Raw genomic sequence first — 25,639 nt, forward strand, 5'->3', positions numbered from 1 at the left:
TTGTGCTAGTTCCATTCCCTAAGATGAGCCTACAAATTACATGTTCTTCTACATGGTACCCTTTCAAATATTTCAAGAAATTTGTCACGGGCCTCCTCTTCTTTTTGTGTCCTTTTACATGACTATCTCCTGTATTTTAGGTACATAATAGAATTTGATGACTTTGCCTTAAAAATTCTGAAGTGTGAGTTTTATTGAGTCACAAATTCACAAACCTAGAGCACAAATATATAAATGCATAAACATTTTACATAAAAAGAAACAGTTATGTATCCTCCAAATTCTCCCTTCCCATCCTGACTGCCATGCATAGAATAGGCAATCAATAAATATTGGTTGAATTAATAAATGAATAAATTTAACCAGGACATGTTGCTCTTAATATATCAATAGCTTGCTCTTGACGTGTAATCTTCTCCATGTAGTAAATTTAAAACTCTTCTGATTATAAAATAATAATATTCATCATAGATAACCTTGAATATGCACAAGAAAACATAACCAAGATGCTACCACTTAGAGATAACTACTATTAATCTTTTTGTTGCCGTGGTTTTTTCGTGAACAGATTTGGAGTATATGTTCATATTTTAGAAACAATTTTTTCATCTAATACATCATGAGTTTTGTTCTGTGTCATTGAGGAAATTTTTAACGGTTTCTATTTATTAGCTATATTATATTAAATTATTTTATATTACTTCATTTTGGATTAGTAAATATTTAATTTGTGGACTGAATTGTTTCCCTTCCAAATACATGTGTTGAATCCCTAACCACCAGTATCTCAGAAGGTGACTGTATTTGGAGATAGGGTCTTTAAAAAGGTAACTAAATGGGATCCTTAGTGTGGACCCTAATTCAATATGACTTTGTAATCTTATAAAAAGTAGAAATTAGGACACAGACAACAGAGACAGTGGGGTGACCATGTGAGGACATAGATAGAAGGCAGCATCTGCAAATCTGCAAGTCAGTGAGAGAGAGAGGCCTCAGAAGAAACCAAACTGGCTGACACCTTGATCTTGGACTTCTAGCTTCTGGAATTGTGAGAATATACATTTCTGTTTTATAAGCCACCCAGTCTGTGATCTTTCCTTATGGTAGCCCTGGTAAACTAATATGCTTTATTTCCAATTTTTAATTTTCATAAATAAAGCTATTGTTTCAAAAAAAATCTTTGTGCACATCTCTGATTATTTTCTCACATAAAAGTTTTACAAAAAATTGTTTTAAAATTTTTATGGAAAAGCCTTTAATATACATTTTCAAATGGTCTCATTAAAAGTTATACTTTGAACCATGCAAAAATTTTACCAACTCAATAAACAAAGAAAAAACCACATCACTCTGTGCTTAATTTTGCATTTTTTAAAATTCAAGTGAAGTAGAACTTTTTTTCAAATGGTTATTGGCCACTGTTTTTGTGGTATTGTGATATGCAAACTTTATAGTCTTAAGGCACATGTAAGTACACAGTGATTAGTTTTGCATGTATTTGAACATATATATTTATATATATGTGTGTTCTCTGCCCTTGCTTTTATCAGTCAACATTACTTCGATATTTATTTGCATGGTACAGTTAGTTGCATGGTATAACATTATTCTGTATGACTACATCTCAATTATTTACCTCTTATCAATGGATTTTTAGATTATTTGTTTTTTTATTACCAACATAATTGCCATGAGCATATTTGTATCTTTGCACATTGGACAAAATTTTGCTATGATGTGTCAATAAATGAAGTTACTGGCTTTACTAGTTGGAAGGAACAGTGTAATATAATGATTAAGAGGATGAACTCTGAAGACAGACTGCCTAGATTCAATGCTGTTTGTACTAGTAATGGGCTTTTGATGTTGGTCAAGTTACCCAAACTCTGTGTCAATTCCCTTATACATAAAGTGATAAAAATTACAGTATGTACCTCACAGCTATAAGGATAAAATGAAATTGTATTCGTAAATTTAGGAAAATAACTGGAACATAGTAAACACTCCACAATGTTCATTGTATTTCCAACAATATAAGATAATAATAAATTATTTTCCAAAGTGGTCATATGAATTGATACTTCCACTAGTGGCACATATGAGTTCATGCACTTGATGTTGTGGGACTTTAGTCCAAGATAAATTGAAATAGCTATAATTTTCACTGTCACTGTTACACATTTTTCAAGTATATTCATTTATTTCAGTTTAGTCACTCTCCTTTCAAAAAACTTTTAGATTGTTCTCAATCTAATCTTGTTATTACAAACATCACTGCTATGAATATTTTTGTATATGACTCTTGGTGTCTGTTGGCAAATGTTTCCCCCTGGTTTATGCAAAATGTAGGTTATCTCAAAGATAAGAATGTACACAATATTTGAGAGTGAATCAATTACAGAGCCCTAGATGATGTATCTATGTCAAAGGTTTAGATTCTAATGTCCAATTCTCAAAGATTTCTAGAATTTTTTTCTCCCAAGCAGTCCTAATATGTAGTCTATTCCCAAGATATAAAAGCTGATTAGTTTTCTCCACTTGGAAGGGATTCAGTTGTGGCTGTATTTCTGGAAAGGAATGGAGAGTTTAAGAGAACTTCAGAAATGGAGTAATAAGTGCCATAGCATACCCAGAGAATATATATCATATATAAATAAATATATTTAATACCCTCAGGATTTCAGAGCTGTATCTGCCCTCCACCAGCCATAGTTTCTCACCATTGGACAGCAACAGGAATCATCATGGAATAAAGGAAATATTCCAAGGTTATTCCAGAATGAGGCACATGCAGCCTCTGAGACTAAGAAGAAATAGTGTCTTCTGCCTTCCCTTTTTGCTGAGATGACACCAATCATCCTCAATTTCTTGCCCTCTTATTTAGTCACTTCTTTAGTATTCATCTCTAATAATGTGTAACCACAGCCTGTCATTACCATCAAAGGATAAAGTCAGACATAAAATATGAATAGAGGCTACATTAAAAAATTATCTGTTTGTTCGTCACAGAACCACTAGCAGCTGCCTTAATTCACAGTTGGCTCCATCATCTTATTTGCTCTTCCTCAGGCTGGGGCTCTCATCCTTCCTTCTGCAATGGCCAGAGTCATTGGTTTCATCCACCTTGTCAGCTGCAAGGTGGGAAAAAACATTAATGGGTACAAATGACCTTTTAAGTAATCACTAACCCCAGAAAAACAAGACGGTAGGAGTCTCCACTGGATTAGATTATAGTATGTCTTTCAAATTAATTCAGATCTAGAGTCCTAGGTCTTAAAATAAAGACAGAATGAAAGTGTCAAACATTGTGTTTTTACAAATATGATGAAAATGACAAAGTTAGTGCTGGTTTACAAACTACTTGAGTTCAGGACTTCAAATTCCTCGTAGTTATAGTGCTAAAAGTTGTTTTAAAGAAGAAGCACCATGGTTCAGGTTAACATGGCTAAAGCAAGATGGAAAAGTGAAACAAGCACTGGAAATGAAGTCAAGAGGCATCACTGGTCTTTTACAGGCTGTGTTACTTTGTGCAAGCCACTAAATTCTCTGACTTTATATTCTTACTTTGGTAAGAATAAACATGGAATTCAATAATTATTTTCCCTCAATAACCTGAATAGTTATCTCCTTGATCCATGTAGGAAGGCAAATGGGCAGAAGTCTGGGATGTTCCTCTCCATGTTAACCAGAGTTACTTTGATCTGTTTCATATACTGGATTAGACAATCTCTGAGGTGCTTTGCATGGTCTCTAAATCACCTTAGAAAACTACAACAGTTGTTCTGAACCCTGGCTGCAATTAGAATCTTCTTGGGAACTATAACAATCCCAGTACCTGGAACACATCCTCAGAGACTGTGACTTAATTGGCCATTGTAGGGCCATGCCAGCAATAATATTTAAAAGCTCTCCAGGAGATTCTGTGCAACTAGGGTCAAGAAACCCTGCTCTCAGGGTTTATGAATACATGACTGGATTGGGACTCCTGCTTTGTCCATTTACATTAGTCCACATGCCAAACACCCAAAACCTTTCAGTCGGCAAGAAATTAGGCAGCAGACTTGAAAGAAATTGAATAAATATTTCCTCTTTTTATTAATCTCTCTGGCTAGACTTTTCATGGAGATGGATTGTTATGAGTCTGAGCAGCAACTGGTGTGTTCCTAGGCCACTGAGATGATGAGCAGGGGAGAGTCTGGGAAAAGCTAGACTAGGATGAATAGATTCAATGAACCTCAGTGCATTTACAGGAAACTTGGTAAGCCTTTCAGAAAACCAGCAGACTTCCTAAATCAATATCCTAGGGCAGGGTTTCAGCAATAACCATGCCAATCTTTCCTACTGTGTATGGGTGAAGCAGCAAGAATCCATGAATTAGTGGCAGTTCCATTCTCATTCAATATACACCTAATCTGTCCCTGGTTCAACAGTTGTGGCTACTCAGCTGACTCCTGTTGACTCTTTTCAGCTCCAAACTTTGTGACCTAGAAAATCTGTCCTTCCTACATACATAGCAACTCTGTACCCGATTCATTAGTTCCACTAACATTCTTCCCAAGACATGGGATCATTCTACATTTCATGTTTTACAGAGATGCTTTTGCAAAATTTGCATCAGAGAGCTGTATTAATTCCATTTCTATTGCCAAAAATGCAAAAATTTATTAATCTATTTTAAACACAAGTGAGAAAAACTATTAAACTTTCTTTGTAATATGAATGTACCTATTATGAACATAAGCTTGATTAAATGAAAAGTTGACTTTTATTACAATATGGCAGCATACTGATAAGTGATAAATGGGGATAATAATTTATTATTAATATGTATGACAATGCAGTAATTATTCATAACCTTAGGTATACAGTCTGAAAATAGCTTAATAAAAGTAGACAGATGATAGCTAGAGATAGATACTCATAAATCAGGGAGAGTATGAAAATGGCCTAGGAAATCATTAAAAATGAATAGTCTAGGAATGGCAAAGAACAGAGTTATACCAGACACCAGTGCATCCATCCTTATTTTAAATCAGAAGCTACCTTAGGCAAGGGGATAATTGGTCCTGGTTCAAGGCTGCTAAGTACAATGTCAAGTTTTAAATACTTAACATGCAAATGCTCAGATTTTAGGGTAAATGGTTGAGAGTAGAGGAAAAGATGGTCTCTCTCCTCTTTATTTGAGAATATAAGTGATAAAAAGAAACCATTAAGATGCAATAACTAAATACAATAGTAATAGGGGCTATCATTTAAAATCACTATGTGCCAGGTATTAATAGATATAATAGATGTTTTATATATTTGATCTCATTGAATCATGCAAGATGTATATTATTACCTTGTGTTACAGGTGAAGAAACTGCCTCTTAAATATTAAATAACTAGCCCAATCCATATAACTCCTAAATAACAGAGGTAAATTCAAACCCAGGTCTCTCTGTTTTAGTTCTCTGTGAGTGTCAGTGGATATAATTATTAGGATGCATAGCAACTGACATATGAAGCCAGGAACTATTTTGACTAAAGAATTGGTAAAACATTTTGGGGAAAATAAGCCATTTATTAGCTATTTTCTGTGTCAGTCTCTATTTCCTCATTTCCAGAATGAATAATCGCACCTTCCTGGAATCAAGTTCTTGTTCATTTAATGAGATTCCCATAGCCCCCATTCCATGAATAGCACCTTTATTCACCCAGCTAGATACCTGAAAGTCAACCTGACCTCACACCCATGTCTAATTTGGCCAAGTCTAATTGTTTCCAATTCTAAATAGCTCTCATATCCCTCTCTTAATTTCTATCTCACTTACACACATTAGTTCAAAGACATATCAGTTCTCACCTGGATTATTCTCACTATTCTTTAATCCATTATTTTCATTGCTATGAGAAAGATCTGTCTAAAAGGCTAATTTGATCACTTTTCCATGATTCTGCAATCAAGCATATACTATAATTCAATAACTTCATCCCTATGGATATACCCAACAGAAATGCATACATGTTCACCAAATGGCATATACTAGAATGTTCATAACAATTCTATACAAAATAGTAAAAATTAGAGACCACCTAACTGCCTGCCTTTGGAATAGATAAAAACATTGTGGCATATTTACACAATGAAAAAAAACTGAACTACATATAAGTAAAATGTTTGTATGTACAAACATTTAAAAAAATCAAAAACATGCAAAACTAAGCTATGCTTTTAGAAGTAGGACCAAGTTTACTCATGGAGTTGGGGATAGCATCTGGAAGAGGGTGCTGGTAATGTCCCATTTTTCTGTCTAGGTCTTGGTTACATATGTGTGTTCATATGAATATTTATAAAGAGTATGAACACTTATGATACGTTCACTTTTCTTTTATGTGTGTTATATGTCAATAAAAAGTAAAACAAAAAAAGAAAAGAACAAAAAACCTTCAATCATTCTCCAATGCCTTTCAACTCTTGCTTCTCTCCTACATATATCTGCATTAGTCAGGATTCCCCAGAGAAACAGAACCATTCAGGTCCAAAGGTGGGTTAAGGAAGAATTCCCTCTCCTTCAAGGGAGGTCAGTCTTTTTCTATTAAGGCCTTCAGTTGATTGGATGAGGCTCACCCACATAATTAAAGGGAATCTGTTTTACTCAGTCTGCTGATTTAAATGTTAATCTCATTTTAAAAATACCTTCACAGACACATCTAGAATAACACCTGATCAAGAATCTGGTTACTGTGACCTAGTCAAATTGACACATAAAATTAACCATCACAGTACTCTCTTCTAAGCCATATTGAATTACTTAGTGTTCCTCAAATGTACCCATGTCTATAATGTCTTTTTATTAGCACATCTTTATCCGCCTAGGAATTTCCCTTCAAACCTTTGTTTTATCACTTTCCCACTCTCCTTTTCTGCATCATTTACTCCCATTCATTCTTCAAACCACAGTTCAGGCATTACTTCCTTTGAAAATCCCTCCTGAACCTCCACCTTTTTAGTCTTACCTCTGCCATAAAACTTACCACTGCACCCCAGTATCATATTGATTGGTCTAGTTCTCTCCCTGTCTCTCTAAAGCACTGAGTTTCACTGAGACCAAGTCAGAACATATTTAAAATCAGAGGCATCTGGAGTGGTTATCTTGGGGTCCAATGTGCTATGCAGACACTGAAGATGATGAGATCTGGTTAAATGAAGGAATGAGTGAGGGAATGTACAAATAGAATTCACACCTTCTAATACAGATTTCCTAGACACTATTGTTGCCATACCAAGCTTTGGCCCCACTGCCTCCCCTTCCTCGCTCTAGCCATTTGTGTCTCACAGCAAATGTCTGAGGTCATCTTCATACAATACCAAAACCATCACTTGTTTCAGTGTCAGTAAAATCAAACAAGAATAGTCTGATCACTTGGTTTTAAGATGACCATATAGATTGTTACTGAGGTAACAGCCTAGGGTACTCAAAATAATTGATTACACCACTGAAGCCTCAATGTAAACTTCTAATTACTCTAATACATACCATCCAGTTAAATTGGGAAGTAATTGGTAAAAGTTCACATTAGTGGAGTTTTTTCTATACAAGATGGGATTATGTCACAGGTAAAGAATAGGTGGATCAATCACCTTCTCAGGGATTCTTTTTTTCAGAAACAGTGGTTAACTATTGGTTTGTACTTTGTTCCTCACTATTTCTGAGCAATATTAAACTGGTTTAGGTCTTCCTGTCCCTCTCCCAGCACCTCATTAGTAAATCTTTTTTTGTATTTAATACAATATGTAGCCCATAGGCATTAATGAGGAATTGTTCAAAAAGTCACAAGGTCATATTTAATAAGAAAATTCTTTTATAGATCATTGCTTCATGCCAAGTTATGCTCTGTTCTGAAAATGCCCAAACTGAAGAAAATAGTCATTTGCTTGCTGAATAAAGTTAATATTTCACTGCTTAAAAATGTAGCTTGTTAACAATTTTTGAATCCATTTCCTTTTATAAATTAATTTAAACTTTCCCAAAGTCCAAGAAAATGTTTACCCAAAAAGGGAAATCCATACTCAAACATCTTTAATGAATGTTGTGTGCTACGATGTATCAACTTGACTAGATTCACAACAAATATGTCTTTTTAAAACCTTTGAGAAGTCTTGTTGTAAGAAAATCAGATCAACCCAGCATTTTCTAAACCTATTTGACCACAGAATTTCCCAACTTTTAAACCAAATAAACCACTGTATTCATTTATTCTCTTTTAAAATTCTATCACTATTATCACTAATTTTCAGTAACTTTTATTAATTTTATTATTGGCTTACTCCATGCAGGGCACTATCTAGGGATGGAAAATGTGGAGTGGGATAAGACATGACTCCTGAACAGAAGGTGCAATAAATTCTAGAAGAAAGAGAGAAGATACTTAACATTACTAATAAACTGTAAGTTCAAACTGACTTGAGTTTAAACTTCAGCTCAGCCACCTAAGAATTTTGCAACCTTGGACATAATATTTTAACTATTTTTATATCAATGTCTTCATTTGTAAGATGAAGATAAATAATACTGTGTACTTCAAGTCATTATTTTAGGAATTAGATATTGGGTATAAAATATTTAATACAGTATATGAATCATAGTAAGTGCCCAATAAATGGCACCGATAATGATAGTAAAAAATGAGGAGGAGGACAGGAGGAGAAGGAGGACAATATGATGGAGGCAAAAAGATAACATAAGAGATTTTGTTAAAGGTCAAATTAATTATGCAATTATTCTGAACAACGGTGGAAAAGATCAACTAAGGTGGATGAAATAAATCAATCAAAAAGAACCAACTTAGAAGTTATGTAGAGATTTGTGGTTTGTATTCATACTTTGCCATATATATCTTTTCTTATTTAAATGCAATGTTAATGCTAATAATTTTCATTTTCTTTTTTATACTTATCATTATATAATTTGTTATATTGTGTGAGCCTTGAAACAGGCAGATGCTGTGATTTTATTTCTATATTAGAGATGAAGAAACTCCACAGAAGAAAACTGCCAGTTAGAAACAGACTCCAGATAAATAGAATCTTCTAGTTCCTGACAAGTTATCATCCATTAGACTTCATTAATTCCAGGATCTAGTCCTAGCCCCAGAATACAAATATGTTACTTTTCTCCTATCTGATTATCCTATCTATGAACAAAATGGCATGGCTTTCAAATCACATGCTGACAAAATTTGCTTTAAAGCATCACAACTAATTAGCTTTGTAAATAGTAAGAATATTTACAGGGGTATGGAAATGTCTTCTATAAAGAGCTAGATAGTAAATATTTTAAGCTTTGCAGGCCATATGGTCTCTGTCACAAATGCCCAACTCTGCCATTTTGGCACAAGAGCAGACATAGATACACACACACACACACACATACACACACACGGAGGCACACCACAAGCCATTATTATTAATATCATTTTAAGCTTTAAAAACTGGTTTAACTGTACATTCCCTTTAATTCTTTTGAGGAATATGCTATTGGTATATTGTTGCTCTTTTGAAGTTAATCAGTATTCACTACCTCTATGAATTATTTTCCTTGTTTTAGTTTCACTCATTCTATTTTAATACATATGGGTGTGATTTTATTATATTCCATTCTTTCTTCAAAACTTGCTTCTTTCCATTCTCTCTGTCTATTCTGCACCTAGGATTCTACTCACATATATGTTGGATCCTTTCACACATTCTAGAGTTGCTGCTTACCTTTTCTTCTGTATTTTCTACCTTTTAATTCCTCTTTGATTTTAATACTTTCTCTGGTCCTGTACTCTCTTCTTTTATATCAGGTATGCAGTTAAATCACTTTTTTATATCAGTGCCTAATAAGTCTCAGAGATATGTTAACCAAACAAAAAATAAGCTAAATTAATCATGTATTAGCTTGTTGGCATTAGTAGTTGAGGCTACTTTGGGAGAACTGAATATTCAAAGCTTGCAGTTTTCTCATACATAAGGCAAATACACTTCACCAGGAAGACAAAAATTCTCAGGAAGAAAGTCACACAGATTTTCAACATGTAGAAGTGAGTGCACTAAGATAACTGCTGTAGCACTAAACATGTACGCTATGAATTCTCTCTGGGATCTTGGTTCCTCAAGTTCTTTCTTCCTTGGAACATTACTTCCTTCATGGATCTTCAAGAACTTAGTGTTTTCCTGTGTCTTATAATATTTATTTCAGCATTAATAACTTTTCTTGGTGGGAAAGAAAATTTTCAGCCAAAATGACCAGAAGCAGAAGTCAACTAATTCTTCTATTTTTTTAATTTAAAATATGAACAGTGAGATATAAGCTCCAGAACACTAGAGATGAGTCCATGATGACTTCTAGTAACTAGTCCTACAAAGTACTAGGTTTGAAGCTCAACAAAAATGAACACTTGGGGGAAATTCTCAAATATTTGGAAACCAAATAGCACACTACTACATAAGCCATGAGTTAAGGAAGAAATCAAAAGAGACACTAGAAAGTGTTTTGGGTTAAATGAGAATGAAAATAAACTAAAATTTGTGGAATGCAGTTAAAGCACTGTTTAGAGGGATAATATAGCACTAAATGACTATATTAGGACAGAAGAAAGATCTCAAGCCAGTTCTTAGCTTCTACTTTAAAAATTAGAAAAGAAAATTAAAAATTTTTTTAAAGCAGAAGAAACACCAGAAAATAAATCAAAGAAATAGAAAGCAGAAAAACAATAAAGAATACCAATAAAATGAAAAAACTAGTTCTTTAAAAAGATCAATAAAATTGATAAATCCTCAGTCAGACTAATTGAAAAGAAAAAAACATATATATGACCAATATCAGGAATGAGAGAAGTGACATCGCTAGATTCTATATATATTAAAAACAAAGTCAAAAAATAACATAAACAAGTTTATGCTCATAAATTTGGCAACTTATAAATAGAAAAATTCTTTGAAATACACAAATCCAAAAATAAACCAAATAGGAGATTACTACAAGCAACTCTATGCCAATAAAATGGACAACCTGGAAGAAATGGACAAATTCGTAGAAATGCACAACCTTCCAAGACTGAACCAGGAAGAAATAGAAAATATGAACAAACAAATCACAAGCACTGAAATTGAAACTGTGATTTAAAAACTTCCAAAAAACAAAAGCCCAGGACCAGACAGCTTCGCAGGCAAATTCTATCAAACATTTAGAGAAGAGTTAACACCTATCCTTCTCAAACTCTTCCAAAATATAGCAGAGGGAGGAACACTGCCAAACTCATTCTATGAAGCCACCATAACCCTGACACCAAAACTAGACAAAGATGTCACAAAGAAAGAAAACTATAGGCCAATATCACTGATGAACATAGATGCAAAAATTCTCAACAAGATACTAGGAAACAGAATCCAACAGCACATTAAAAGGATCATACACCATGATCAAGTGGGGTTTATCCCAGGAATGCAAGGATTCTTCAATATAGGCAAATCAATCAATGCGATAAACCATATTAACAAATTGAAGGAGAAGAACCATATGATCACCTCAATAGATGCAGCAAAAGCTTTTGACAAAATTCAACACCCATTTACGATAAAAACCCTCCAGAAAGTAGGCATAGAGGGAACTTACCTCAACATAATACAGGCCATATATGACAAACGCACAGCGAACATCATCCTCAATGGTGAAAAACTGAAACCATTTCCACTAAGATCAGGAAAAAGACAAGGTTGTCCACTCTTACCACTATTATTCAACATAGTTTTGGAAGTTTTAGCCACAGCAATCAGAAAAGAAAAAGAAATAAAAGGAATCCAAATCAGAAAAGAAGAAGTAAAGCTGTCACTATTTGCAAATGACACGATAATATACATAGAGAATCCTAAAGATGCTACCAGAAAACTACTAGAGCTAATCAATAAATTTGGTAAAGTAGCCGGATACAAAATTAATGCACAGAAATCTGTTGCATTCCTATACACTAATGATGAAAAATTTGAAAGTGAAATTAAGAAAACACTCCCATTTACCATTGCAAAAAAAAGAATAAAATATCTAGGAATAAACCTACCTAAGGAGACAAATGACCTGTATGCAGAAAACTATAAGTCACTGATGAAAGAAATTAAAGAGGATACAAATAGATGGAGAGATATACCATGTTCTTGGATTGGAAGAATCAAGATTGTGAAAATGACTCTACTACCCCAAGCAGTCTACAGATTCAATGCAATCCCTATCAAACTACCACTGGCATTTTTCTCAGAAGTAAGACAAAAAATTTCACAGTTTGTATGGAAACACAAAAGACCCTGAATAGCCACAGCAGTCTTGAGAAAGAAAAATGGAGCTGGAAGAATCAGGCTCCCTGACTTCAGACTATACTACAAAGGTACAGTAATCAAGACAGTATGGTACTGGCACAAAAACAGAAAGATAGATCAATGGAACAGGATAGAAAGCCCAGAGATAAACCCACACACATATGGTCACCTTATCTTTGATAAAGGAGGCAAGAATATACAGTGGAGAAAAGACAGACTCTTCAGTAAGTGGTGCTGGGAAAACTGGACAGCTACATGTAAAAGAATGAAATTAGAACACTCCCTAACACCATACACAAAAATAAACTCAAAATGGATTAAAGACCTAAATATAAGGCCAGACACTATCAAACTCTTAGGGAAAAACATAGGCAGAATACTCTATGACATACATCACAGCAAGATCCTTTTTGACCCACCTCCTACAGAAATGGAAATAAAAACAAAAATAAACAAATGGGACCTAATGAAACTTAAAGCTTCTGCACAGCACAGGAAACCATAAACAAGATGAAAAGACAGAAAATATTTGCAAATGAAGCAACTGGCAAAGGATTAATCTCCAAAATTTACAAGCAGCTCATGCAGCTCAATAACAAAAAAACAAACAACCCAGTCCAAAAATGGGCAGAAGACCTAAATAGACATTTCTCCAAAGAAGATATACAGACTGCCAACAAACACATGAAAGAATGCTCAACATCATTAATCATTAGAGAAATGCAAATCAAAACTATAATGAGATATAATCTCACACTGGTCAGAATGGCCATCATCAAAAAATCTACAAACAATAAATGCTGGAGCAGGTGTGGAGAAAAGGGAACCTTCTTGCACTGTTGGTGGGAATGTATATTGGTACAGCCACTATGGAGAACAGTATGGAGCTTCCTTAAAAAACTAAAAATAGAACTACCATACGACCCAGCAATCCCACTACTGGGCATATACCCTGAGAAAACCATAATTCAAAAAGAGTCATGTACCACAATGTTCATTGCAGCTCTATTTACAACAGCCAGGACATGGAAGCAACCGAAGTGTCCATCAACAGATGAATGGATAAAGAAGATGTGGCACATATATACAATGGAATATTACTCAGCCATAAAAAGAAATGAAATTGAGTCATTTGTAGTGAGGTAGATGGACCTAGAGTCTGTCATACAGAGTGAAGTAAGTCAGAAAGAGAAAAACAAATACCATATGCTAACACATATATATGGAATCTAAAAAACAAAAATAAAATGGTCATGAAGAATCTAGGGGCAAGATAGGAATAAAGACGCAGACCTTCTAGAGGATGGACTTGAGGATATGGGGAGGGGGAAGTGTAAGCTGGGACAAAGTGAGAGAGTGGCATGGACATATATACACTACCAAATGTAAAATAGATAGCTAGTGGGAAGTAGCTGCAAAGCACAGGGAGATCAGCTCAGTGCTTTGTGACCACCTAGAGGGGTGGGATGGGGAGGGTGGGAGGAGGGAGACACAAGAGGGAAGAGATATGGGGATATATGTATATGTATAACTGATTCAATTTGCTATAAAGCAGAAACTAACACACCATTGTAAAGCAATTATACTCCAATAAAGATGTTAAAAAAATAAAAATAAAAAATAAACCAAATAGCCTTCTATCTATTAAATAGATTTATTTTACAGCAAAAAAGTGTCCATAAAGTAAATTCTAGGCCCAGATGACTTTATTAATGAATGCTATCAAATAGTTAAGAAGAAAATAAAAGAAATCCTACAATGAAAAACAGCATTACCCTGAAACCAAAACCAGACAAAGACGTTAGGAGAAAGAAAACTACAGACCAATATTCTTCATGAGTATAATATAGATACTTAAATTTTTTTTTAATTTAAGAAATCAAATCCTATGATATATAAATCATGTCCAATTGAGGTTTATACCCAGAATGCAAAATATTTAAAAATAAGTCAACATAATTCACCATATTTTCAAACTAACAAAAGGAAAACGACATGATATTCTTAATAAATGCAGAAGAAAGCATTTGACAAAATCCAACATATACTCCTGATAAAAATTCTTAGCACAAAGGGAAGGGAAAGAAGCCTCCCTATCTTGATATAGTGCAGCTACAAAAACCATACAGCTAATAAATAAATAAAATTGTCTATGTAGAAAATTCTATGGAATGACCAAAAACACTACTACAACTAATAAGTGAGTTTGCAGAATAAAAGATTGTCATACAAAAATCAATTGTTTTTCTATGTATAGTATTAGCAAAAAATTGGAAACTTCAATTTAAAAATATCATTTACAGTATCATCAAAAAACTATGAAATACTTAAGCATAAATCTAACAAAATGTGTTCAAGACCTGTACACTGAAAACTACAATATATTGCTGAGAGAAATGAAAGATCTCTAAAAACATAGAAAGTGACATATACAAAGCTCATGTGTCAGAAATCTCAGTATTTTTAAACACCAATTCTCCACAAATTGGTTTATATATTTTATACAATACTATACAAGATCTCAACAGTATTTTTGAAGATATTGAAAAGGTAATTTTAAAATTCATATGGAAATGCAAATGGCAGAGAATAGTTAAAACAGCTTTGAAAGGACTTTAAAAGTTCTTCAAGTTATAGTAATCAAGAGAGGTTGAATTGGCATAAAAATAGGCAAATAGATCAATGCAACAAAGCAGAGTTCAGAAATAAACATACACGTGTATAGAAAACTGACTTTTGACGAGGGAAAGATCAATTTAGTGGAAAAAAAATAGCCTTTTACTAAATGGTACTTCAACGATTGGATATGCTTATGTCAAAATAAAAACAAATAAGCAAAACAAAATAAAATACAGCAGAAAAACTTTATACCTATACATTTAAAAAAACTGAAAATGGATCTTAAAACTAAATGTAAAACCTAAAACTATAAAATTCTAGAAGAAAATCTTTATAAATTTGGATTAGGTTGATTTCTTAGAAGTAATATCAAAAGTATCATCCATACAAGAAAAGAAAACATAAATTAGACTTTAACAAAATAAAAACCTTCTGTTTTCTGTCACAATTAACAGAACAAAAACATAAGCCACAGACTGGGAGAAAATATTTGGAAATCATATATTTGCTAAAGGACTTGTGTCCAGAATATATTTTTTAAAACTCCAAATTCCACAAAAATAAAACAAACAACTCAGTAAAAAAAAATGGACCAAAGATTTCAACAGATACTTCACCAAAATGGCAAATAAGCACATAAAAAGATGATCATCTTTTCTTTTTCTCACCTTAATTAGTCATTAAGGAAAGGCAAATTAAAACCACAATGAGATACAACTGCTCACCTGCTAGAATGGCTAAAATTAAAAGACTGACATACCAAGTACTGGCAAGAATGGAGGAACTGGAACAATTATATATAACTGGTAGGAATGTAAAATGGTTCAAGCACTTTGACAGTTTCTTTAAAAGTTAGACACACATTTAGAATATTATCTTGCCATTCCATTCTTAGGTACCTGTTAACCCAAGAGAAATAAAAGAATATCCACACAAAGACTTAAACACAAATGTATTTGTAATGTATTTGTCATTTATTTGTAATTGTTGTTGTAATACTCATGTATTTATAATTTATAAAAACTAGAAACAACCCAAAAATCTATCACAGGTAAATGGATAAACAAATTGTTGTATATTGGTACTATGGAATACTAATCAATGATGAAAAGAATGAACTGTTTATACATACAATAACATAGATGCATCTCAAGTTAAGTATACTGAGTGACAGAAACAGTTCTAAAAAATGCAAGCAGACAGCAGATCAGTTGTTGCCTGAAGACAAGGGAATGGGAAGACTAGAAGGGGACATTACAAAGGGGCATGAGGGAACTTTTGTAGGTGATGGATATGTCCACTATCTTGATGGTAGCGGTGGTTTCATGAGTGTATTCATACATCTAAATTTATAAAATTGAACATGTGAAATGTGTTCAACATCTTACATCAATAAAACTGTTTCAGTTTTGTAAGATGAAGAAGTTCTGGAGATTAGTTGCACAACAATGTGAATATATTTAATACTACTGAACTATACACTTAGAAATGGTTAAGAGGGTAAATTTTATATTATGTGGTATTTTGTACCACAGTCTTTTAAAAATCTGCTTTTTAAAAAGTCCAAAGCATTCAGGACATCCATTTATTTATTGTTGGGGACAGACAGGATATTCTACCTGCCACACCCAAACGTGGGTCTTCACTTGTAGAGGAATGATGGGAAGTGGAAAAAATTCACTCATAACTCTGGAACATCATTTGAGGCAGTTGCAGTGGATAGACTTGTTTTAGTCTTTAGTAAAAGCATTAACAAATCTATGAAGAATAATTTCTGTGAAAGAAAGCTCTCACAAAAAATGTTGATAGAATTACTCATTATAATATTTTGTTTTTAAGAAAGGGCCTACAAAGCCTCGTGCAATCCACTTCATTGTCACAAGTATTAATTCTGTTTTTACCAAGCAAGAGAAAAAGTTATTAGTTTCATGGTGAAAGTCAAGAAGGGGATCTTTAGACTCAAAAAGGGGAATTTTACCCAAGGTTGTACTAGATTGTACCAAGAACCAAGGTGTATCGTGAACTGGGTCTTAAATGCCAAAATTTGACAAGGGAGAGGATGTTTTAGGTATAGGAAACAGAATGGTCAAATCACAGTTTTGAAATAAGATTAATGAAAAATGTAGTTTTTTTTCAAATATCAATTTTATTGCTTTCTCCAATTTGCAGTTATCTGCTGAAATGCCACCTCATCAGACAGGACTCCCAATACCACACTGCATATTGTCAACCCTCAACCTTCTTGCTCTATCACTTTACCCAAATTTATTTTTTTCTTCAGAGAACTGTTAGTATCTGATATTACATTATGTAGTAATGGAATACTTATTTGTTTACTCTCTTGCCTACAATAAAATAATATCCATGAATGCAGAGACATTGTCCACATGTCATTCACACTATGTCCTCAGAGCCTAAAATATTGCCTGGTACACAGAAGGCACTAATTAAATATTTGAATGAGTGGAGTTAAAATACCCATTGGATTTGTGTATCTCCCTTGTTACTACTGTGCCGTGAGGGGGTTAGGAGTCAATCAATGAACTAGATTCTATCCTGCCATTTCTCGCCCCAAACTCAAAGCGTTTTGGGGTCACAAACACGTTCTAACATAATCATTTGGAGTCAAAGCCCATACTTTATTTTAGTTCCTTTTTTATGTGTTCTATATCCCAGTCAGGTGTAAAATTCCCTTACAACTCACATTCTAGAAAGTCTCCTCATTATAGGCTTCCTGCATATCCTTGTAAATAACAAAGGAAATCAGTAAAGAAGAGTTAAATCTGCATCTCTGGACCGGCAGATTTATTTTATTTTCTGTCATAAATGTAGCTCTTGGAAAAAAAATTCACTAAGATTTATGCAGGTCATTACCAAGAAACTTCACACTGTAAAACTCTTAGAATAAAATAAAAAGAGTCCTCAATAGTATAGCCAGATATCCCTGGGTGCTGACAAGGCTCTATAAACATAGAGACAGGCATCTGCTTGGTGGGTTTGATGAACCACTACAAAAAACAGGTACCAGGCACCCTCTCTTTAGCTCTCCTGGGTCCCATCCCTGGAGATCATAACCTCCTCCACTTTAGAGATAAAAGGTAAAAGAGAGGTGATCTTATGGTAGAATTGGGGAGATATTCCCTAACACAAAATAGCAGGGCCCCAGCTTTGGTTTTCCTATCCATAGTTGAAGATTGGAAGGAACAACTAAGAAACAATTGAAAAGTTGTTGCAATCAGTCATTAGTGCTCATAGAGCTGCTGCTCTACTACCTTCTTCTCTCTTTGGTAACCTGGTCTGTCCCTACTCCTGATGCATATAGCCCTTCTGTGTGCTAACTCTCTCTTATTTAAAGCTGAAAGCAGTCACTGATACATTGATTTGAAACTATTCACTCTAATACTTACACAATCACAGTCCAATTTGCTTTATAAGGCTTTCTTTTCTCTTTAATTGTGAGTTATAAGCTCCTCTCCCGTTGAACATTTCACACCGTTAGGACCAGTTTGGGGTAATCATTTAGATGACAGAGCTCTAGCGTGCTCCATGACTTCCAATGACAGTGGTCACCATGTAGTGAAAAGAATGGAATAGGCACTTGAAACCTAGTAAAGAGCAATTTTTTAAAAAATGATGTCTTTTTAATAACATAAATAATGCTGGCATATATTAATGTTCTAAAAGAAAAGAAGGCTACAGCAAAGACTTCAAAGTTTCCAGTCAGGATGCTTAGAGAAATAGCAGTATCACTTACAGCAATAGCTAAAGTAGAACAAGCTGGAAGGATGATTAATTGAGTATGAGATAATAGTAAATACTCCAATTGAAATGCCCAGAAATATGGAAAATTTCAAATCTGTAAAACATTCAAACTGGATTATTTGCCAAAAGATACATTAAACTTACTTATTGGTGCATCACATTCTTGCCCAGCTAATTCGTTTGTCAAATGCCTTAGATAGAAGAAAAGAAAATTCACATTAAAAGGTCCACTAAGAATTGTTTCTAATGCAACAATGAGAGGAAAGCCCAATATTTTGATTTGTTCATATAATTGACAGTAATGAACACTGGTTTTGCTCAGATAAGGTGAAGAAATTCAGGATTTTCAAAGCAGTAGCCAAGTATGATTTGCTGGCTTCATCCATAATCTTCTTCTACATGAGAGTCTCTTTCTGAAGAAATTTACACTTCTTCCTCCTAAGGCCTTTATAAAGGAGTGGAGTGCATTTCACTTTGGCAGATTTAATTTAATTTAATTTAATTATTTATTTTATTTTTAAATTTCTTTTTAATTTATTTACTTATTATTTTTTAACATCTTTATTGGAGAATAATTGCTCTACAAAGGTGTGTTATTTTCTGCTTTATAACAAAGTGAATCAGCCATACATATACATATATCCCCATATCTCCTCCCTCTTGCATCTCCCTCCCACCCTCCCTATCCCACCCCTCTAGGCGGTCACAAAGCACCGAGCTGATCTCCCTGTGCTATGCAGCTGCTTCCCACTAGATATTGATTTTACATTTGGTAGTATATATATGTCCATGCCACTCTCTAACTTCATCCCAGCTTACCCTTCCCCCTCCCCATGTCCTCAAGTCCATTCTCATTTTATTTTATAATTAACAGTAACTAGTTTGGGAGTTACATTGTGGTGTCTCTTGGTTTTGAATGTTCATTGAGTTTTTTAAATGAAAAAATTACAAACTCATGGGAGGGACTGCTGTAGTTTGTTGCCATGGATAATTGTCTCTAAATAAACTCAGGGTAGTTAAGTGGATATGAACAGATGGAAATAAATTGATGGAAGTTGACTATTGAGTCTCTTGGCTCCTATTTATTTGTCACCAGCAGCATATTTTTTTGTCTTGTCATGCCTGGCATTTTATGCACTTGAACTTTAACAATGTCAGCTGGATTCCCCCTCAGAGCCTGTGTAAAACTGAACTCCAGGATAGAGCTCTCTGCAAACCTGGCCAGAGCCACAGTAGAGACCAATGGCCTAATCACAGTTCTCTAAGCCCTACAGAAAAGAAGGTCAGACTTATTGATATCGCTGTTTAACCACGTCCATGTTTACCTAACCTCAGTTGGAATTGCAGGCAGGCTCTGTTAAGCATCACCATTTTTCTCCCCTTATTTAACACATAAGGAAAATAAAGCCAGGGGAGAGGAAATGATTCAGCCTAGTGTTTAGTCATTCATTGAGCTAATTCCACAATTAGTTATTAGGTGCCAACCATAGACTAGCCACTATTCTGGACACTGGGAATACAATAGTGACAAGGCACAGTCTGCCCTGGTCGAGCTCACAACCCAGTAGGGGAAAGGGACAGGTCACCAGAAAATTAAAATGTTGCATGGTAAGCATATCTCAGAGTGGTATGGGAGCTATAAGAGGGGCACTTAATGCAGTTTTGATTAGTGGAGAAATAGCTTCTTAAAGAAGGGACACCTTAGTTGTGACTTGAAAGATGAATACTAAATGGTTGATTGGGAAAATAACTCACTGCCAAACTTACTGCCCATCTAACCAAACCCCTACATATTTCAGTTTAAACCAGTAAATGCTTAGGGGGAACTTGTATGTTTCTAAATTCTAATAGAAATTTCAAGAGGATCCCAGAAAGATATAATACCAAGATGCCTGCCCTCAAAAGATTGCAATTTTGTTGGAGAAAACAGAATCAAAACACTTGAATCAATTAGGGTACAATACAAAAGAATATTTTATTAAAAATTAAGATATATAATATAAATAATATTGTTGCATGAGAGATCCTCAGAGTAGTTCAATAGCCTTCAGTAAAAAGGTAGAACTAAGCTGAGGCTTGAAATGTGGGTGAACAGTAAGGCTGAGAATTTGTGTCTTCTCCTTCTGATTTCATTAATCTCATCAAGTTCTTATTAGATTCTATGCCCAATATTAATTCTGAATACATTTTTTAGCCTGATTCTTTTGGAAACTACTTCTTTTTCTCAAACCAATTCTCATGGGTTGTATTGTGTTACCCAAAAATATAGGTTGAAGGCATAACCCTTGGAGCATGTGAATATGACCTTATATATAAATAGGGTCTATGCAGATGTAATCAGGTTAAAATGAGGTCCTACTAGATTAAATTCTAATCCAATATACTATACTATAAGAAGAGGAAAAGGGACACAGAGAAGGAAGATGATGTGGAGGCACACAGAGAGAATGTCACATGACAAGTGATAGCATATTTAAGATCATTTAAAAATCAAAATGGAGTAACTATGGTTCAGGCATCCAAAATGGAGCCTGGTAGCCATCATGGATGTAATTTCAGACACATTTCTGCATCAGTGAGAACTTTAATTTTCTCTGAACTGTATCAAACTCAAGGACACTACTAGCCATTTTCAAAACAGCATCTACTAGAAGCTGCTAGCTGCAACTTTGTTATTTCAGAGTCCTACCACCCACTCTCCACAACTCTGTAATCATTTCAAACCCCCACCCATCCTTGCTAAACAGGCACCTTTAAGCTCCAACACTAATTCTTGACAAACAATTTATATAACCTTGCTTTTCTTTTGCCTTTATAAGCTTCCCCCATTTTGTAGTCCAGCAGAACACAATTTAAGTGATTCTTGAATCTGTGTCTCCCGGGCTGCAGTCCTAACAAACTCCAAATAAACACCTCTTTATTTCAATCATGTCTCTGTTTCTGACGCTTTGATTAACACAACAGTGGCAGAGATTAGAATGATTTGTCTACCAGCCAAGGAATGCCAAGGATTGCTAGCAACTCAGAAGCCAAGAAAAAAGCATGGAACAGACTCAACCATAAAGCCTTCAGAAAGAACATGGCCCTGTGGTACCTTGATTTGGGATTTCTAGCTTTCAGAATTGTGAGAGAATTTTTGTTGTTTTAAGCCACCAGGTTTGGGATACTTGGTTATGGCAGCCCCAGCCCACTAATACACCAACTAAGCATGTGGTCCCTGAAAGGAATTTGGCATCTATGAATACCCTATATGAATAATATCTTTAAGATCACTTGAAATACTAAATGATGTAAAAGACAAAGAATTCAGCAGCAGGATGCAGTTGAAGCTTACTCAGGGTGGTTACAGCAGATGGCAAGCTGCTCAACACAGGGATCAGGCCTTCCACAGCACCAGGCTCAGACATAATGACACAAGGAGCCAAAGAATATCAGCTGTCACAGCTGGTGCTGGGTTCTTTGGACCTCTGACTCTTCTCCCCCAGGAATATCATTTTAGAATGAAAGATCAAAGTATTTAAGATGTTAATATTTTGCTCAATGGGTACCAAAATTGAAATAGTATTTTGTGCAGTTTTGATTAGCTGATCAGTTTTATATCACACAGTTATTTTATAGTGTATTTTGAAAAAGAAAAACAAAAGCTGGGGTAGACAGGTAATATATGATGTATAATATTTGTAAATACTATAAGTAAAATATGTTTTATTAGTTTAAATATGTAAAGATTTTCTGATATTTATTAGAATGGCTATAAAACTTCAAATACCTAAGTGAGCAAAGTAAGATGAAAGAGACTATCAATACAGGCAATATCTATAAATATGCAGGGCAATGTTCACACTTGTTAGTTCATGAAATTAAAAGTAAACTTTAGAATGATTTTACAATATTAGAAAATTGTTTTATATATGTGTGTGTGTGTGTGTTTCAAATGTTAGGAAGCACACATTTATATTGATGGTGGCATTGTAAACATCCTGCCAGCTCTACCTTGAAAATATATATGGAATCTGACTACTCTCCATAAACATCCCAGCTACCACCATGGTCCAAGGCACCTCCTAACTGATCTCCCTGCCTTTACTATTACCCCATAAGAATCAACACAGTTGCAAGAGTAATTCTGTTAACAAGTCAATGCATATCATTTCTCTGCTTAAAACTCTTCAATAGCTCCCTTTCTCATCTAGAGTGAAAGATAGTCAGAGCCCTTACAGAATTCCTCAAGACTGTATAAGATCTGGACTGCATTACTTATCTGACCTCCTCTTCCACTGCTCCAGTCACATGAACTCCTTGCTCTTCTTAGGACCAGAATCATGCTGGACATGTTCCTGCCCCAAGCCAGATATTCTGTGACTTATTCCTCACTTCTTTTTTTTTTTTTTTTTTTTTTTGCAGTACGCAGGCCTCTCACTGCTGTGGCCTCTCCCGTTGTGGAGCACAGGCTCCGGACGTGCAGGCCCAGCGGCCATGGCTCACGGGCCCAGCCGCTCCGCGGCATGTGGGATCTTCCTGGACTGGGGCACAAACCCGTGTCCCCTGCATCGGCAGGCAGACTCTCAACCACTGCGCCACCAGGGAAGCCCCCTCACTTCTTTAAGTCTGCTCAAGTGTCACCTTCTCAACAGGTCTCTCAAACCATCCTATTAAATGACATCTACCCTCTACATTCTCCAGCCCCTTCCCTCTTTATTTTTCTCCAATGCACTTATCATCTTCAGGTATACCACATAATTTGCTCATTTAATTTATTTCCTATGTTCCTTCCCAGTGGATATAAGGTCCATGAGGGAAGGAATTTTCATCTTTTGACTCACATATTTTATTGCCTAGAATGGTACATGGGATATAGTAGGCACTTAATAAGTATTTATTCAATGATGGGATAAGCTATTTACCTTAGCATTATTTAAAATAGCAAAATACTGGAAACAAACTGGTATGTTTAACTAAGGAATGGCTAAATGAATATGGATGCTTTTCAATAGAATATTATATACCTATTAAAGTATTAATTATATTAGCTACATCCTCTGTATGAAAGTTTACAATGAAATAACTTTAAAAGTAGAACTCACTCAGGGCAACTACATCAAATTACCTATGAACATGGAACAAAGAAAAATTTTTAAATGCTTTGTTAATATGATGGGGTTATGGTACATTTTTCAGTTTTTAACTGATAATGTTTAATGCCTTTGTTACCATAAATTTTTTTAAAGTGAAGTTGAGCTATATTGGAATACTAAAAACAGAACCAGAGTTATATTTTGAGCTAGTTGGATATATTGTCACTTGGTGGAATTAAAAAACAAACAAAAAAAAGTTAACTTTTTTCTGATGACTGAAACTAATGGCTTCATTCTTTGTGAGCGGATAACTTCATTGATTTGTTCAAAATACATTGATGAAATAAAACTTCTCTGTCCTGTGATGCTTAGTTAAACTATAACAAAGTTTTTATTTTACTCTGAAAATTATGAACATAAAGTTTCCCCATTGATGCAAAAGTAGAGAGGCATCATTATGTTGACAATATAGTCCTTGGGTTTAGATTGGCTTAGAGAAATTTAGGATTTTCAAATATCTCGAAGTAGAACCATATGTAATAAAACCTGAATATCAACAGGGGAGCCCAGGGCTTTAGAAGAAACACTGTTCATGAGAAAAAAGCCCCCTCTGATGGAGAAAGGCTAATTCATTTCCAGGAAAATTTATGTCTAACACTTAGGTGAAGTTATTTTCTGGCTTTACTGCAATCACTGCCATATCGTCAACCTTTTCTAAAAGCCCGTGACACCCAACAGTCTTGTATTAATGGTGCTCTGCAGAACCTGGTGCATTCTTAGAACTGTACAGGGTGGAGAGCAGAAAACAGTCACAGGAGTTTGGAGGCAAACTGGAGCTGGTGCTGGGCACACCTGAGGAGGGTGACTCTTGGAAGGGGAAGAAGTAGGGGGACGCTGGACCCTGCTCCTTCGTGGGTGGAGACCACGCAAGTGGGGAACACTTAGGTCATACACAGCTCCTTTCCTATCCTCAAGGTTATATCTTAGGTTTTCTGAAAATTAATGGAACAACACACATGGCAGTTCATTTTTACACACACACAAAATAAGTAAAAATAAATAAGTAATAATATAAATAAATGAGTGAAAGAATTAATGAGAAGGAAGAAAAGGAAAGGGAAGAGAAAGGAGTGAAAAGAAAGAAATACCGTCTTGACTATGAAAATCAGGAAAAAGGAAAGCAAAATAAATCACTATAAAATATTGAAATGAAATAGTTAGATAAAAAAGAATCAGGAAAAGGGAAGAAATTGAACTAAGATAGGAATCTGGGCAAGGAAGCAGAAGGGGACAAAAGAAAAAAAAAAGCATGTCTAAGCTTCCTCAAAATTCTGTAGGAGTCACACATGCAGAGGGAAGCATGACTTTGTCTTGGAGGAGATTGGAGAGATGCCAATGGAAAGATACATATAAAACATTGGTTTTAAGGTACCTAGTGATATTTGCTCTTTTTTCACTTCATGTATTTGCAATCAGTCACGCTGAAAGAGTATTTCACTAATATTATGTTTATACTTACCTTGCGACAAAACACTGCATATTCCAAAAAGCACATTACATCCTGAGGCAGATATCAAAGAATTCATCAACCCTTTTATGAAGGCCATTAGTATTATTGCATTGAAAGGCTAATTAATATTTAAAATGACTCATTTTAAAGATGTTACATCTCTGATGAAAGTTAAAAGTCCTAAAAGAAGAGTTCTAGGGATTGGTTGCACAACACTGTAAATGCACTTAACACTACTGAACTGTACACTTTAAAATGTCTAAGATGGTAATTTCTATGTTGTGTATCATATTTTACCACAACTTTTTAAAATCTAAAAACAAAAGGCTTGCCTTA

At 34.7% G+C, this 25,639-nt stretch overlaps 1 protein-coding gene across 19 annotated transcripts in view; it reads right to left on the reverse strand.

The window, feature by feature from the left end:
• LOC308618329 (uncharacterized protein) overlaps positions 1–25,639 on the reverse strand; it is a 465,534-nt gene that overhangs the window by 155,155 nt on the left and 284,740 nt on the right. For 3 of the 19 annotated variants that reach the window (XM_081236033.1, XM_081236029.1, XM_081236018.1), the window contains exon 5: positions 18,863–18,909. The exons of the other annotated variants lie outside the window; for them this stretch is intronic. The gene's annotated coding sequence lies outside the window, so the exon portion shown is untranslated. The remainder of the gene's footprint in view (positions 1–18,862; positions 18,910–25,639) is intronic. 19 annotated transcript variants of the gene reach the window in all.

The sequence above is a fragment of the Mesoplodon bidens genome (genome assembly GCF_964165515.1).
Source record: "Mesoplodon bidens genome assembly, chromosome: 5".
NCBI classification, from domain to species: Eukaryota; Metazoa; Chordata; class Mammalia; order Artiodactyla; family Ziphiidae; genus Mesoplodon; species Mesoplodon bidens.